The sequence below is a fragment of the Nomascus leucogenys genome, chromosome 12, assembly GCF_006542625.1.
Source record: "Nomascus leucogenys isolate Asia chromosome 12, Asia_NLE_v1, whole genome shotgun sequence".
NCBI classification, from domain to species: domain Eukaryota; kingdom Metazoa; phylum Chordata; class Mammalia; order Primates; family Hylobatidae; genus Nomascus; species Nomascus leucogenys.
In genome coordinates, this window is record NC_044392.1 from 60,382,185 (window position 1) to 60,400,739 (window position 18,555).

Here is an 18,555-nt window from a genome sequence, read left to right on the forward strand (position 1 = left end):
AGTTGCAGTTAGAAACACAATTGACAAAGAAGTTTGGTTATCTCTGTGGTTTACAGTAAATTAACAACCTTAATTATAATGGATAGTATATACTTTAGACATTAGAATTTTAGAAATCCCATACAATTATGAAACATATGTTAGTATTATTCACCAAAATATAACTAGAAGAAGATTGAACACTATTTTGGCAATCCCATGTAACTAAACACGTTCAATAATCTTGTTTCCCTCTCTTCTGGATACTTCAGGGGCCCTCTGTAGCATCCAAAAGCCAGGCATCAGGAAAGACAATTTTGAAACTGAAGTTTGATTTTGGGAAGCTTCTTAAATATGTTAGAGGTTTAAAACACTTGCTGTCATGAGATAGAATTCCAGATTACAATTTATTTTGCCAAAATGACTCAAAATTTTAAAAAGCAAAAACCTTATATAACCCTTTACAAATTTTGCTAAAGAGCAGATTAGTGCCTTCAGATTACATTGTTGTACTTTTATTTCAATGCTCAATTTACAGAAAAACCATGTAATACCATTTTGAATTTAGTCAGTATGTTCACACATGGAATTTTTTGCAAGATTAACTTTGAGAATCCTTCCATCATTTTTTTTTCAAACATCCAGCTTTATATTATCTAATTAAAAGCAATCCTTTAACCCTAGGTAAGAATTTACATTTCCATGCCTTCTTATAATCTTTTACTGAAAATTCATCTTACTGTTCTTACACACTTCACTTGTAAACCTATTTCTAGTAGTTTCAATTACATGTTATAATGGTAACTCCTAGCAATTCTAACTTTAATGTAAAACCTGGTAAGTTGTTTTAATTATGTGCTGGATGCAGCCAAGATTTGACTCCTTCCAGCATAATTAAGGGCATGGTTAATTCCATATATCCCAGTCCTTACCAATGGTGAAGCCAGCAAGTTGAAAATTCTTAAAGGCAGTTTATAACCTTACAACATTTAGCAAACCTAGTATCTTACCTGCATAATTTACCTATTTACATTTTGATGATATCTGCATTTTACCAATAATTTTTAAGGCTGTTTTTATTTCTCAAAGATTAAAGTCATGTGAACTAAAAGGTACCACAGCTTTTATCTTCCCTTTAAAAAATATTTGATCCAAGCACTTGTATTCCTTTAGGCCAATTAATTAGAGCTCTTTTTTATAGACATCACATACACAACACATATATAACTACAGAGACAGGCAGAAGAAAATCCAGCAGCCATAAGATTTTTTGTTTGCCAATCTCCTAATTGGATTATTGACCTCTGAGTGGAGCCCTTTAAGAGACAAGGTTAGGAAAACATTCCACTTTTAAGGCCTTTTAATAGGCAGGCATAACTGTGAGTCAAAAACAGATTTTGAGAGGGATTGATCTGCCTTTAATTCCTGGGGTTTCATGAGAAAAACAGAGGTCTCTCTCCTCTTGTGCATGCATGAAAAGTGGCAAAGTAAAATGGAAAAAATAATTCAGTCAACCAAAAACAAATCTTTTCCAGCAAAACAAGGTCAAAGTAAAGAAAAAAATAAAGGCCTTTTAAATATACCTATGTCTTGTGTACCCACTTTTAATTAAGCTGAATGCTATTTAAGAAAATCCTTTTAAATCCCCTATTACCTGACTTTAGCCACACCAAGTGGCCAATAATTCTGGCTTTCAAACTTCATTAAAGGCTCAGAGAAAGAAAAATCCAAGGTGGTTCATGGTGGTGGGGAAGAGAATCAACAAATACAAAGGTTGCACAGATATCAAACCAGAAAGGACTCATACCCTAAGCCAAAAGTGAATCCAGCTGCCATTGTGAAATGGCGGAGGCTAAGCAGAACATTGCTACATAGTTACAGGTCATACTCCCAAGGATGTAAAACAAAATGAAAGCCTACAGCAAAGCTTGCCACTGACCATAGAAAAAGTCATGCAAAGCACACCAGATTGGCTACAGCTTAAGACCAACCTCACAAATTCTTTTTCAAAATTAAAACTTTACAGAGAATATAAACAGTGATATTTGGGGTCCTAGCCTAGAAAAATATTTTCTAAAAAGAAAAAAACCTCTCCCATAAAAGTTAACTGCTGACAGGGTAGAGAAAAGGAAAAAGAAATTAAAGTGCAGGGTTGGAAAGACGCCTGGGGGAAGAACTTCTTATTCATATGCCAATGGGTTCCTCCAGCAGGGAGAAAAACTTTAGAAGGGAGCTGGGGAGCCGCTGGTTCACCCATTCATCCCAAAAAGAGAAGGAAAAGGCCAACATTCCCTACCCCTAGGAGCAATGTGCGGTGGGGGCATGAATTCCTCTACCCTCAGAAGAAGTCCAGGGACAAAAAAGCTTAGATGCAAAAGGAAAAAAGATTTTTTGATTTGCACGTTACTCACCCTTCCTCAAGCCCCATGTTGGGTGCCAAAAATGTTGCAGAACTTTCTCCTTAGTTCAGCTAAAACAGGGTTCTTGTCACACAACCAGGAAAGATTAGGCTCACAGACACATATAAGGGTGAGAAAAAATAGGATTTATTGGGCAAAAAGGAAAAATAACTCTCAACAAAGCTAGTGAGAATTCTGTTAGCAGCTTTCTCACCTAACAGATTGAATCTCAGGTTGCTACACAGGAACAGGAGAGGCCATGCTCCTCCCCACTGCAAAGAACATGAACTTCCAGAGGCTCCACCCTGTCTGCCCAGTGCTCAGGTGGGCATTATTCAGAAAGAATCAGTCAGGAAAGGGCAGGCTTCATCTGGGACCTGCAGTCTGGTTTTTAAGCCTTCAGGCTGTTTTAGGGTTGAAGGCAGGCTTTCACCAGTGCTGGGGGCGGGGGACACTTGGCTGTCTCCTGTCTCTATCATTACAAGGTCAAATCCAAGAAACTCTCTCTACCAGACTTCACCTGTGCTACCTATATATTTGAGCAAATCCCTGTCTTCTTAAGGTCCCCTAAATTTGCTAAAGTCCCAGGCTTTCCAGGAAATGATCTTCCTTACTGCCTTTGAGAATGAGACTTTATAAACCAGGACCATATTCCCAGGGGGAATTTGTATGCACCAGCTCTATAAGTAAAGTCAACCCTTCTTCCTCAAAAGTGGCTGGTCATACTGAATTCAGTGAGGATTATTCTCAAATGTGACACTTCAGCAAATGGTGCATGATTTGTCCAATCATATCCTGGTAAGAACCTATGCAAATAACTATGTTGCCACAGAAAGCAAGGAGACTCATAATTTAGAATTTCTGATCTGGGGTTCAGGAATAATCAGGTATCATTTTAAATTTTTTACTTGAGCTTACAGAAATTGAGTTTATTAATTTTTTTTGGATCCAGAAAGCTCAGGAAGAGATAGAATACATATCTATATCTATATCTGTATCTATATATTCTACATATACATATGGAAGATAGACCACTAAAACAATACCAACAATATAAAAAATAAACAGTTACCAAAAAATTTCCCTCATCAGTTTATTCAGTCTTATGTAATTAATTTTTATGTTAGATCTTGGGTTGGCAGTCTGCTTTCATGAAGCTATCTATTTCTAGACTAAAAATGATTCTGAAATTCTGACTCATTCCACTGCTGTGGTATGAAAGTTGTCTAAGCAATGTCAGCACAGAATCTTGGACCTAAAAGTCTATTCTTTGAAGTATTCATAGTTTGTATAGTCCTTTTTCTCAAGGCAAGCACTGTGATGTTCTTTATTGGAGAAACAAATGCTGACCTGTAGCTTTTAGCAGAAACTTTAAGCAAGTATCTGGATGAAACAAAAGCTATCTGTAAATGACAATGAGACAGGCAATTCTATGGACCAAACTATACAAGTGGAACTGACCCACGACTGTGGCAACCAGCCTGGGAAGCCAACCTACTTTCTGTAGCAACCAGTCCAAGAAATCAGATGATAACCCTGGAAGCAATTGTCCTCAAATGGCCAGGACGTGATTCATAACTGATAGTTTCCCTAATTTTTACCCCTGCTACCAATTTTAGAACCAACCAGAGAAAGCCAAGTATGTTCCCCAAACCAATCACACAGGATGTCCCACTTCCAGCTGGCCTACCTACAACTTCTCCAGGCCAACAGCCTTTAGTAAGGGCACACTTGAAGCCTTCCCTCTTCCCACTGTAAAGCTCTCTCACTCCTCTGCCTGTCTTTGAATCTCTGTCAAAATGCAAGTGACGGTGGCTGACTCCTTTGCTATAGCAAGCTCAGGATAAATAGGCTTTGCTTATTTTCATTTGGGTTTTCTCCATTCACTTGCATAACAGAGGCTTAATGGCTGCAGTTATTTTATAACTATTTTTTTGAGACAGAATCTCACTCTGTTGCCCAGGCTTGAGTGCAGTGGTGCAATCTCAGCTCACTGCATTCTCTGCCTCCCAGACTCAAGTGATTCTCATGCTTCAACCTCCCAAGTAGCTGGGATTATAGGCATGTGCCACAACACCTGGCTAATTTTGTATTTTTAGTGGAGATGAGGTTTCATCATGTTGGCCAGGCTGGTCTCCAACTCCTGACCTCAAGTGATTCACCCATCTCATACTCCCAAAGTGCTGGAATTACAGTCTTGAACCACTGTGCCTGGTCTATTTTATAACTAATAATTTTCAAACCTAAAAGTTCTGATGAATGTTTGTAAAATAAAAAATGCAACTGTTGAGGAAATTTGCTTGTTTCAAGGCATGTAAAGATTTTAAAAATCTTGAGGTCAACATATAATAATCCTGAGACATCATTTTTTTCTGAGAATATTAATTAAAAAATTCAGTAAGTATGGAGTAGGGGCTAGACATTTATATTTTTATAAAACTCCAAGAATAAGTCTGATCTGCATCCCAACTTGCCTAGAAGATGCTTTATGCAAATTAAAGAAGTAAGATTGTGGCCAATTAAATATTTCAATAATATATAAAATTATTACAGATAAGGTGACCTAATATCAGACAAAGTACCTCCAGGACTCTGGTAAATATAGGAAAAGGCAGCAGAGCTATATCATTAGACTTTTGATTGGTGTTATTCTGAGGGTAAAACATATGATTACAGGACACTTCCAAGGTGGCTGAATAGGAACAGCTCCAGTCTACAGCTCACAGCAAAACGATGCAGAAGATAGGTGATTTTTGCATTCCCAACTGAGGTACCTGGTTCATCTCATTGGGACTGGTTGGACAGTGGATGCAGCCTATGGAGGGTGAGCAGAAGCAGGGTGGGGCATTGCCTCACCTGGGAAGCACAAGAGGTCAGAAGAATTTCCCTTTCCTAGCCAAGGGAAGCCATGAGTGACTGTACCTGGAGGAATGGTACACTCCTGTTCAAATACTGTGCTTTTCCCATGGCCTTCGCAACTGGCAGACCAGGAGATTCCCTGTAGTGCCTGGCTTGGCAAGTCCCAAGCCCACAGAGGCTTGCTTGCTGCTAGCACAGCAGTCCGAGATCCACCTGGGATGCTGGAGAGGGGAGGAGTGTTCACCATTGCTGAGGCTTCAGTAGGTGGTTCTATGCTCACAGTGTAAACAAAGCAGCAGGGAACCTCAAACTGGGCAGAGCCCACCGCAGCTCAGCAAGGCCTACTGCCTCTCTAGATTCTACCTCTGGGGGCAGGGCATATCTGAACAAAAGGCAACAGACAGCTTCTGCAGACTTAAATGTCCCTGCCTGACAGCTCTGAAGAGAGCATGGTTCTCCCAGCACAGTATTCAAGCTCCAATAACAGACTGCCTCTTCAAGTGGGTCCCTGATGCCCATGAAGCCTGACTGGGAGACACCTCCCAGTAGGGGCTGACAGACACCTCATACAGGTGGGTGCCCCTCTGGGAGAAGGCATCCAGAGGAAGGATCAGGTAGCAATATTTGCTGTTCTGCAGCCTCTGCTGGTGATACCCAGGCAAACAGGGTCTGGAGTGAACCTCCAGCAAACTCCAACAGACCTGCAGCTGAGGGACCTGTCTGTTAGAAGGAAAACTAACAAACAGAAAGGAATAGCATCGACATCAACAAAAAGGACATCCACACCAAAACTCCAACCATAGGTCACCAACATCAAAGACCAAAGGTAGATAAAAACCACAAAGATGGGGAGAAACCAGAGCAGAAAGGCTGAAAATTCCAAAAACCAGAATGCCTCTTCTCCTCAAAAGGAACACAACTCCTTGCCAAAAAAACAAAACTGGATGGAGAATGAGCTTGAAAATTTGACAGAAGTAGGTTTCAGAAGGTCGGTATTAACAAACCTCTCTGAGCTAAAGGAGCATGTTCTAACCCATTGCATGGAAGCTAAAAACCTTGAAAAAAGGTTAGAAAATGGCTAACTAGAATAATCAGTGTAGACAAGAGCTGAAATGACCTGATGGAGTTGAAAACCACAGTACGAGAACTTCGTGAAGCATGCACAGGCTTCAATAGCAGATTTGATCAAGCGGAAGAAAGAATATCAGTGATTGAAGATCAAATTAATGAAATAAAGCATAAAAACAAGATTAGAGAAAAAAGAGTGAAAAGGAATGAACAAAGCCTCCAAGACATGTGGGACTATGTGAAAAGACCAAATCTGTGTTTGATTGGTGTACCTGAAAGTGACAGGGGGAATGGAGCCAAGTTAGAAAACACTCTTCAGGATATTATCCAGGAGAACTTCCCCAATCTAGTAAGGCAGGCCAACGTTCAAATTCAGGAAATACAGAGAACACCACAAAGATACTCCTTGAGAAAAGCAATCCCAAGACAAAAAATCATCAGATTCACCAAGGCTGAAATGAAGGAAAAAATGTCAAGGACAGCCAAGGGCCAGACATGGTGGCTTACGCCTGTAATCCCAGCACTTTGGGAGGCTGAGGTGGGCAGATCACAAGGTCAGGAGATTGAGACCATCCTGGCTAACATGGTGAAACCCTATATCTACTAAAAAACACACAAAAAAATTAGCTGGGCATGGTGGCAGGCACCTGTAGTCCCAGCTACTCAGGAGGCTGAGACAGGAGAATGGCGTGAACCCAGGAGATGGAGCTTGCAGTGAGCTGAGATCGTGCCACTGCACTCCAGCCTGGGTGACAGAGTGAGACTCTGTCTCAAAAAAATAAAAAAATGTTAAGGGCAGCCAGAGAAAGGTCAGGTTACCCACAAAGGGAAGCCCATCAGACTAACAGTGGATCTCTCTGCAGAAACCCTACAAGCCAGAAGAGACTGGGGGCCAATATTCATCATTCTTAAAGAAAATAATTTTCAATCCAGAATCTCATATCCAGCAAAAATAAGCTTAATAAGTGAAGGAGAAATAAAATCCTTTACAGACAAGCAAATGCTGAGAGATTTTGTCACCACCAGGCCTGATTTATAAGATCTCCTGAAGTAAGCACTAAACATGGAAAGGAACAACCAGTACATGCCAAATTGTAAAGATGATCGACACTGTGAAGAAACTGCATTAATTAACAGGCAAATTAACAAGCTGGCATCATAATGACAGGATAAAATTCACACATAACAATATTAATCTTAAATGTAAATGGGCTAAATGCCCCAATTAAAAGACACAGACTGGCAAATTGGATAAAGAGTCAAGATCCATCGGTGTGCTGTATCTAGGAGACCCATCTCACATGCAAAGAAACACACAGGCTCAAAATAAAGGTATGGAGGAAGATCTACCAAGCAAATGGAAAGCAAAAAAAGCATGGATTGCCTTCCTGGTCTCTGATAAAACGGACTTTAAACCAACAAAAATCAAAAGAGACAAAGAAAGCCATTACATAATGTTGAAGGGATCAGTGAAACAAGAAGAGCTAACTATCGTAAATATATATGCACCCAATACAGGAGCACCCCGATTCATAAAGCAAGTTCTTAGAGACCTAAAAAGAGACTTACACTCCCACACAATAATAATGAGAGACTTTAACACCCCACTGTCAATATTAGGCAGATCAGTGAGACAGAAAATTAACAAGGATATCCAGAACTTGAACTCAGCTGTGGACCAAGCAGAACTAACAGACATCTACAGAACTCTCCACCCCAAATTAACAAAATATACATTCTTCTCAGCACCACATCACACTTACTATAAAACTGACCACATAATTGGAAATAAAACACTCCTCAGCAAATGTAAAAGCACTGAAATCACAACAAACTCTCTCTCAGACCACAGTGCAATCAAATTAGAACTCAGGATTAAGAAACGCACTCAAAACTGCACAACTACATGGAAACTGAACAACCTGCTCCTGAATGATTACTAGGTAAATAATGAAATTAAGGGAGAAATAAAGATGTTCTTTGAAATCAATGAGAAGAAAGACACAAAGTACCAGAATCTCTGGGACACACTTAAAGCAGTGTGTAGAGGGAAGTTTATAGCACTAAATGCCCACTATAGAAAGGAGGAAATATCTAAAATTGACACCCTAACATCACAATTAAAAGAGCTAGAGAAGCAAGAGCAAACAAATTCAAAAGCTAGCAGAAGACAAGAAATAGCTAAGATCAGAGCAGAACTTGAAGGAGATAGAGACACAAAAAAAAACCCTTCAAAAAAAATCAATGAATCCAGGAGCTCGTTTTTTGAAAAGATCAACAAAATACTTAGACTGCTAGCAAGACTAATGAAGAAGAAAAGAGAGAAGAATCAAATAGATGCAACAAAAAATGATAAAGGGGATGTCACCACTGATCCCACAGAAATACAAACTACCATCAGAAAATACTATTAACACCTCTATGCAAATAAACTGGAAAATCTAGAAGAAAAGGAAAAATTCCTGGACACATACATCCTCCCAAGACTAAACCAGGAAGAAGTTGAATCTCTGAATAGACCAATAACAGGTTCTGAAATTGATCCAATAATTAATAGCCTACCAACCAAAAAAAGTCCAGGACCAGATGGATTCATAGCCAAATTCTATCCAAGGTACAAAGAGGAGCTGATACCATTCCTTCTGAAACTACTCCAATCAATAGAAAAAGAGAGAATCCTCCCTAACTCATTTTATGAGACCAGCATCATCCTGATATCAAAGCCTGGTAGAAACACAACAGGAAAAGATAATTTTAGGCCAATATGTCTGATGAACATTGATGCAAAAATCCTCAATAAAATACTGGCAAACTGAATCCAGCAGCACATAAAAAAGTTTGTCCACCATGATCAAGTTTTCTTCATCCCTGGGATGCAGGGCTGGTTCAACATATGCAAATCAATAAACATAATCCATCACATAAACAGAACCAATGACAAAAACACATCGTTATCTCAATAGATGCAGAAAAGGCCTTTGAGAAAGTTCAACAGCCTTTCATGCTAAAAACTCTCAATAAACTAGGTATTGATGGAACGTATCTCAAAATAATAAGGGCTATTTATCACAAACCCATGGCCAATATCATACCAAATGGGCAAAAACTGGAAGCATTCCCTTTGAAAACCAGCACAAGACAAGAATGCCCTCTCTCACTACTCCTATTCAATGTAGTATTGGAAGTTCTGGCCAGGGCAATCAGGCAAGAAAAAGCAATAAAAGGTATTCAATTAGGAAAAGAGAAAGTCAAATTGTCTTTGTTTGCAGATGACATGATTGTATATTTAGAAAACCCCATCATCTCAGCCCAAAATCTCCTTAAGCTGATAAGCAACTTCAGCAAAGTCTCAGTATAGAAAATCAGTGTGCAAAAATTACAAGAATTCCTATACACTAAAAACAGAGAGCCAAATCATGAATGAACTCCCATTCACATTTACTACAAAGAGAATAAAATACCTAGGAATCCAAATTACAAGGGATGTGAAGGACCTTTTCAAGGAGAACTACAAACCACTGCTCAACAAAATAAGAAAGGACATAAACAAATGGAAGAACGTTCCATGCTCATGGATAGGAAGAATCAATATCATGAAAATGGCCATACTGCCCAAGGTAATTTATAGATTCAATGCTATCCCCATCAAGCTACCACTGACTTTCTTCACAGATTTGGAAAAAACTACTTTAAATTTCATATAGAACCAAAAAAGAGCCCACATAGCCAAGACAATCATAAGCAAAAAGAACAAAGCTGGAGGCATCACACTATCTGACTTCGAACTATACTATGAGGCTACAGTAACCAAAACAGCATGGTACTGGTACAAAAACAGAGAGAGATAGACCAATGGAACAGAACATAGGCCTCAGAAATAACACCACACATCTACAACCATCTGATCTTTGACAAACCTGAAAAAACAAGCAATGGGGAAAAAAATTCCCTATTTAATAAATGGTGCTGGGAAAACTGGCTAGTCATATGTAGAAACCTGAAACTGGATCCCTTCCTTATGCCTTATACAAAAATTAATTCAAGATGGATTAAAGACTTAAATTTAAGACCTAAAACCATAAAAACCCTAGAAGAAAACCTAGGCAATACCATTCAGGACATAGGCCTGGGCAAAAACTTCATGACTAAAATACCAAAAGCAGTGGCAACAAAAGCCAAAATTCACAAATGGGATCTAATTAAACAGCTTCTGCAGAGCAAAAGAAACTATCATTAGAATAAACAGACAACCTACAGAATGGGAGACAATCTTTGCAATCTACTCATCTGACAAAGGGCTAATATCCAGAATCTACAATGAACTTAAACAAATTTACAAGATAAAAATAAACAAACCCATTGAAAAGTGGGCAAAGGGTATGAACAGACACTTCTCAAAAGAAGACATTTATGCAGCCAACAGATATATCAAAAAATTCTCATCATCACTGGCCATTGGAGAAATGCAAATCAAAACCACAATGAGATACCGTCTCATGCCAGTTAGAAAGGTGATCATTAAAAAGTTAGGAAACAACAGATGCTGGAGAGGATGTGGAGAAATAGGAATGCTTTTACACTATTGGTGGGAGTGTAAATTAGTTCAACCATTGTGGAAGACAGTGTGGCAATTCCTCAAGGATTTAGAAATAGAAATACATTTGACCCAGCAATGCCATTACTGAGTACATACCCAAAGGATTATAAATCATGGTACTGTAAAGACACATGCACATGTATATTTATTGTGGCACTATTCACAATAGCAAAGACTTGAAACCAACCCAATGTCCATCAATAATAGACTGGATAAAGAAAACGTGGCACATACACACCATGGAATACTATGCAGCCATAAAAAAGGATGTGTTCACATGTCCTTTGTAGGGACATGGATGAAGTTGGAAACCATCATTCTCAGTAAAATATCACAAGGACAGAAAACCAAACACCACATGTTCTCACTCATAAGTGGGAGTTGAACAATGAGAACACATGGACACAGGGAGGGGAATATCACACACTGGGACCTATCATGGGGTGGGGGGCTGTGGGAGAGATAGCATTAGAAATACCTAATGTAAATGATGAGTTAATGGGTACAGCAAACCAACATGGCACATGTATACCTATGTAACAAACCTGCATGTTCTGCACATGTACCCTAGAACTTAAAATATAATAATAATAAAAAAAGAAAAAAATTCTATTACAGTAGCAAGGAATATTGAGAAATATCCAGGAAGTTCTTGTAAAATTTATAATTCCTGAAATATTTATACAAACATCACTTTACCTATGCAAATGTATGTATTTGCATATCATTTTACCTATGCACTTACCTATGCAAATTTAGCCTAGGGCAGATTGGGTGTCTTTTCTGATTTGACAACTCTTCCCATGTAACTGTTATAGTAGATGGACATCAAATAAATCTAATTATTTCTGGCTGGGAGTGGTGGTTCACGCCTGTAATCCCAGCATTTTGGGAGGCCGAGGTGGGTGGATCACAAGGTCAAGAGATCAAGACCATCCTGTCCAACATGGTGATATCCCATCTCTACCAAAAATATGAAAAAAATTAGCTGGGTTTGGTGGCACATGCCTATAGTCCCAGCTATCCAGGAGGCTGAGGCTAGTGGCATTTGGACATATGAACAGAAGTGTGTGGTTCCAGTACAGTGGTTAGATGTAGTCACTTTGAAAGCCAGAATGGCAAATATGACTTACCTGGATACCAGTGGCTTACTCATGGTTGGAGAGTTTTCAGTGGGAGTTTAAGTGTTGTGGAGTGGTATGTTTCAATGACTGGTTGGAAATGACAGAGTTGGACTAGCCCCCAGAATCCTGCTATGCTAGAGAATTCCCACCAGGAAGATCTTAGTGACCTCTATCAAGAGGACTGTGGGAAGAAAAATGTTTCGTTTTGAAAGGAACCAAACAATCACAGGTGCTAAGGTTTCTGGGAATTTCCACTAAAGTGACACAAACCTGGCCATGATTCTCACCACTACTTAGCTCTGGGCTCTGTATTATGAGAGAAGGGAGGATGAGATAGACCAAATGAAATCCCTGAAGCACCTCTCAGCAACTCATGTCACTCAGTAGAACTGTCGAAACCAAGACTGTCAAGGATCTTTGAACATATATCCTTGGCAAAAAATTTTAATACACCCTTTGAAATGGAGTAAATATTAAGAATGTCAAAGAAGGGGACCATAAACTTGTTTTATTGGACTTGTGAATTTTTGAGTACACACTTAGCTGTTTTAGAAATTTGTAGAAATAAACATGTTGCTATAAAAGAATGCCTGAGCATATAATTTTCTACCCCTATAAATGAAGAAAAAAAGTTATCATGTTATGTCACCAGCTGGACACTAATTGATGCCCTTTATAATACTGAGGGCAGATTTAATACCCACTTTATAGCCTGTGTAAGATTTTTTTACTGAACACAGTTATGTTTTGAGGTGGCATGGTTTGATCAGCATTTCTGCATCCATGTAAACGAGCCACATATGGCGGGACTGGAACTACAGTAAATGTTGATTTACTTCTACCAGGTAGTATATACAATACCAATCAACCGCTAACATAAGAAAGCAAACAGTAATAATGACTTTCATTCCTTGGCGATATATTCTTTTGAGTGTGAATAGATTACACAAAAGAAAATTTTTAAGATTGGTGAATGTGAATACCTACATGTAATTTTTGCTGGTTACTAAAATATTCTTACCACTTGTAAGAGCAAACAAACACATTGTCTTAAAGTGATCATGGACACATGCATTTATAAGCCTGTGTTAAGTCTTTATAATTCAATAGATTTCAGTTTTTATAATGTTAATAATAACAATTGTAAAAAAGATAAATTTGTCCTGTATGGCACCATTATTTTTAGCCTTTCCTGTCAATGGATCTTTAAAATTCTGTTTTGGATTTATATAATAGCATATACATAACTGTGAATTCAAATACTTAACCACTAATTTGAAAATTACCAGTGTGATACACAGGAATCATTATTCAGAATGTGGTCTGGTCTCTAGGAAGTATTAACAGGAAAGTTACCCCACAATTTAGTTGATTTAGCAAAGACCTGGATGCCATTTTTCTCCAAAACTAAGATTCTTTTTGACACTAAACACACACACACACACACATTTTAAATTTATTATATATTTTTAAAGACAGGGTCTCCCTCTGTCATTCAGGTAGACTGCAGTGGCATAATCAGAGCTCACTGCAATCTCAAACTCCTGGCCTCAAGTGATCCTCCCATCTCGGCTTCCCAAAGAGCTGGGATTACAGATATGTACCACTGTGCCTGGTGGACACTAAATGCTTTTTAAAAGAGTTTATCTTCACCTTCTCCAAACAAGAAGCAACAGTCTCCAAGTCAATATAATCCCACAGACAATGGTGTTCTTTTTCTCCAGAAAAAAATGTTTGTGAGAGCCATTAAAATAAGTGACAATTTAACTAGGGATTATCCTTATTTCCCTGATAGTATATTGATATGGTTTGGCTCTATGCCCCCATCCAGATCTCATGTCAAGTTGTAATCCCCACGTGTTGGAGGAAGAGGCTGCTGGGAGGTGATTGAATCATGGGGGGTGGACTTCCCTTTTGTTCTTGTGATAGTGAGTGAATTCTCACGACATCTCATTTTTTTGAAAGTGTGTAGCACTTATACCCTCACACACTCTATCTCTCCTGCTCTGCCATGGTAAGACATGCTTGCTTCCCCTTTTCCTGCTGCCATGATTGTAAGTTTCCTGAGGCCTTCCAGTCATGCTTCCTGTTAAGCCTGTGAAACTGAGTCAATTAAACCTCTTTTGTTCATACATTACCCAGTCTCAGGTATTTTTTTTATAGTAGTGTGAAAATGGACTAACACATATACTGTGGTGAATTACACAGATTATTACATGTTTTGCAAGAGCAAATTATATTTATTTGAAATGGGAAGAGGGCATTTTATTGCATTTTGTGTATTATGTTTATTTTCCAGAATACGGAAAGAAAATTAAAATAAATGTTAATAAATGCTTTCTAGAGAGTAATAAAAAATAGACACAAAAACAAAAATATCACAATTACAGATATAAAAAATCTCTTTTTCTTCTCAGCATGCACCAAATACTTAGTTGATTTGAGATAAAAGTGAACAAATAAAGGAAAAGGGGTGTCAAATGGGATTATTTGTCATCTCTCTCAAAAGAGAATAGATGTCTGTCATGTATCTAGAAAAATAACCCAAATTGTGAGTGCATAAAACCAAATTCTCAATTATTGCTGCTACCAGTGGAGAATAACTTTTTGACCAAAAAGTTTGTTTGGCCAAAAACAAAACAAAAAATTCAGTAAAGATAAAAAACCTGGAGAAAAGGAGACTTAACGTAATAGTGTAATTAACTCTTTGCTACTGGGTTTTCCATCAGTAGTAGTTTGTCTACATAAAGCTGTTTGTTTCCTGAGTAAAACTAGACATGGAAATCCTGCTTAGCCCACTGGTACAGTCTGAGGTTCTCTAAGCAGTGTAATCTTGGAATTATGTATTCAAGAATCTATTCTTTGAAATATTGTATTACTCTGTTTTCATACTGCTGATAAAGACATATCCAAGACTGGTCAATTTAAAGAAGAAAGATGTTTAATGGACTCACAGTTCCATCCATGTGGCTGAGGAGGCCACACAATCATGGCAGAAGGTGAAAGGCACATCTCATATGGTGGCAGATAAGAGAGCTTGTGCACAGAAATTCCCATTTTTTAAACCATCAGATCTCGCGAGACTTATTCACTATTATGACAACAGCACAGGAAAGTGCCAACTCTATGATTCAGTTATCTCCTACCAGGCCTCTCTCACAATACATGGGAATTATGGGAGCTACAAGATGAGATTTCGGTGGGGACACAGAGTCAAACCATATCATTCTGTCCCAGCCCCTCCCAAATCTCATGTCCTCACATTTCAAAACCAATCATGCCTTCTCAACAGTGCCCCAAAGTCTTAACACATTCCAGCATTAACTCAAAAGTCCACAGTCCGAAGTCTCATCTGAGACAATGCAAGTGCCTTCCACCTAAGAGCCTGTAAAATCAAAAGCAAGTTAGTTACTTCCTAGATACAATGGGGGTACAGGCATTGGGTAAATACAGCCATTCCAAATGAGAGGAATTAGTCAAAACAAAGGGGCTACAGGCGCCATGCAAGTCCAAAAACCAACCCGGCAGTCAAGTCTTAAAGCACCAAAGTGATCTCCTTTGATTCCATGTCTCACATCCAGGCCACGCTGATTTCAAGAGGTGGGTTCCCATGGTCTTGGGCAACTTCGACCATGTGCCTTTGCAGGTTATAGCCCCTCTCCTGGCTGCTTCCATAGGCCAGCATTGAGTGTCTGTGGCTTTTCCAAGTGCACACTGCAAACTGTCAGTGGATCTACCATTCTGGGATCTGGGTGACCGTGGCCCTCTTCTCACAACTTCACTAGGTGGTGCCCCAGTAGAGACTCTGCTTGTGGGCTCTGAACCCACATTTCCCTCCCATACTGCTCTAGCAGAGGTTCTGCATGAGGGCCCCACCACTGCAGCAAACTTTTACCTGGGCATCCAGGCATTTCCATACATCCTCTGAAATCTCGGTGGAGGTTCCCAAACCTCAATTATTGACTTCTGTGCCCTTGCAGGCTCAACACCACATGGAAGCTGCCATGGCTTGGGGCTCCCACCCTCTGAAGCAACATCCTGAGCTGTACCTTGGCCCCTTTTAATCATGGCTGGAGTGGCTGCAATGCAGATCAAGTCCCTAGACTGCATACAACAGAGGGACCCTGGGTCTGGCCTGGGAAACCATCTTTTTCTCCTAGGCCTCCAAGCCTGTGATGGGAGGGGCTGCTGTGAAGACCTCTGAATGCCTGGAGACAATTTCCCCATTGCTTGGGGGTTAACATTCATTAATTAACTTGTTCCTTGTGCAAATTTATGCAGTGGGCTTGAATTTCTCTTCAAAAAAATGGGTCTTTCTTTTTTATTGCATTGTCAGGCTGCAAACTTTCCAAACTTTAATGCTCTGCTTCCCTTATAAAACTGAATGTTTTTAACAACACCCAAAGTCACCTCTTGAATGCTTTGCTCCTTAGAAATTTATTCTGCCAGATACCCAAAATCATCTCTCTCAAGTTCAAAGTTTCACAAATCTCTAGGGCAGGGGCAAAATGCCACCAGTGTCTTTGCTAAAACATAGCAAGAGTCACCTTTACTCCAGTTCCCAACAAGTTCCTCATCGCCATCTGAGACCCCTTCAGCCTAGACCTTATTGTTCATATCACTATTAGCATTTTTGTCAAAGCCATTCAACAAGTCTCTAGGAAGTTCCAAACTTTCCCACATTTTTCTGTCTTCTTCTGAGCCCTCCAAACTTCCAGCCTCCACCTGTTACCCAGTTCCAAAGTCACTTCCACATTTTCAGGTATCTTTTCAGCACCACCCCACTCCTGGTACCAATTTACTGTATTAGTCTATTTTCATGCTGCTGATAAAGACATATCCAAGACTGGGAAGAGAAAGAGGTTTAATGGACTTACAGTTCCACATGGCTGGGGAGGCCTCACAATCATTGAGGAAGGCAAGGAGGAGCAAGTCAAATCTCACATGGATGGTGGCAGGCAAAGAGAGAGAGCTTGTGCACAGAAACTCCTGTTTTTAAAACCATCAGATCTTGTGAGACTTATTCACTATAATGAGGACACCACAGGAAAGTCCCACCCCATGATTCAATTATCTCTCACTGAGTCTCTCCCACAACAGGTGGGAATTATGGGAGCTGCAGGATGAGATTTGGATGGGGACACAGAGCTAAACCATATCAAATATCAATAGTTGAAAATTATTGATGCAAACCTTTCCATGGGGTTCTGAAACTTTCCTTAGTTGAAAACACAGCCTCTAAAAGCCTTTTAGCTGTTTGGCAAGAATCAGAGTAAAACAAAAATTATTTGTAGATGAGAAATACTAGAAGGATGAGGCCAATTATATCATATGTTAGGAAAGTAAAATTCCCCATTGGGATACAATACAGAACTTTTTTTTTTTTTTTGAGACAGGGTCTCACTCTGTCACCCAGGCTGAAGTGGAGTGGCATGATCCCAACTCACTGTGGTCTCAACCTCCTTTACTCAAGCAATCTTCCCACCTCAGTGTCCTGAGTAGCTGGGGCAACAGGCACGAGCCGCCATGCCTGGCTAATTATTATTTTTTTGTAGAGACAGTATCTCACCATATTGCCCAAGCTGTTCTTCAATTCCTGGACTCAAGCAATCCTCTTGCCTTGGCCCCCCAAAGTGCTGGGATTACAGGTGTGAGTCCCATGCCTGGCCTATAACTGGCATGCCAAACAAACCTAGTTATTTCTAACATCTCTTCTAGTTATAAGGTAAAATAAAAAATTATGGCTATTTTCCATGGGCCCTTGGGGTTATCTTAACAGTTCTAGGTGTAAATAATATTCTGAAAATATTACTTTTTATTTGTTCTAAATGTAGGGCCTGATCTTGGGAGAGCAAATTCAAGAAGGTCATAGGAACAGAATTGATCACTTGATGTAGAGAGGGTCTTGGGTGACTGAGGAGCAACATTTAGCAACTTAATTATAGTAAAATATTTAAAAATAAACCAAAGAAAAAATACAGCTCCACAGAAACTTAGTGCTTCTGTTTTTTTTTTAATAATCATAAAGTCAACAAAAACACAGGAAACTATTCTAAGACATGGAATTTTTTATCTGTAGGCAGATTGCAGAGATGATAATTAGTAAACTTTCACGTTATAAATGAAGTCATTAATCAATAAACCAAGAAAGCAGGTCCATCAAAACTGACCAAAGTTTGCCAAAATTTTAGTAGACTTCATAATTTCTTTTTAGACTCAGATGCTTTAAACCAAGGCAAATGCAATTCATTCTGCTTAAGCTTTGTCCTTCATTATGCTCTTTCTTCCTCTAACTGGAAGAAACTGTTACTTTAGGACTATTTTCATTTGAAAAATAAACATACAGGTTATTTTCCTTGTTACTATCGTTCTGATATAGTTTTAGCCAACTATATTATTATTACTTTTAATCAAAGTAATTAATTTCTGTTTTGCAGAAAATTGGGAATAGGTAATTGACTTCTGTCATATACAAGCATTTTAGCAGGTCATCAAAGATCTTGAATACACAAAGCACAACTTTCTACAG

General features: G+C 39.1%; 1 pseudogene; it reads left to right on the forward strand.

The window, feature by feature from the left end:
* LOC100590637 overlaps nt 1-12,496 on the forward strand; it is a 48,875-nt pseudogene extending 36,379 nt beyond the window's left edge.
* The last annotated feature ends 6,059 nt before the right edge of the window (nt 12,497-18,555 follow it).